Raw genomic sequence first — 219 nt, 5'->3', positions numbered from 1 at the left:
AACTTGGATTATTTATTTTCTGTAGTGTAAATATTTTACAATTTTTTTATCGAGTTGAAAATTTTTATTCGTTTACTATTGATACTTAAGATGTAACTGATTAGGTGAAGTACAAGGCTCTCAGATTGTATTTGAAAATAGAATGGATTATTATTCAAAACCTTCGTTTATTAAATTCGCTGCAATATAAATATAATATTAATTCAAATTAAAATACTT

Source organism: Daktulosphaira vitifoliae, unplaced genomic scaffold (genome assembly GCF_025091365.1).
Source record: "Daktulosphaira vitifoliae isolate Bord-2020 unplaced genomic scaffold, ASM2509136v1 Scaffold_4, whole genome shotgun sequence".
Taxonomy (NCBI): Eukaryota; Metazoa; Arthropoda; class Insecta; order Hemiptera; family Phylloxeridae; genus Daktulosphaira; species Daktulosphaira vitifoliae.
This window is presented reverse-complemented; position numbering follows the sequence as displayed.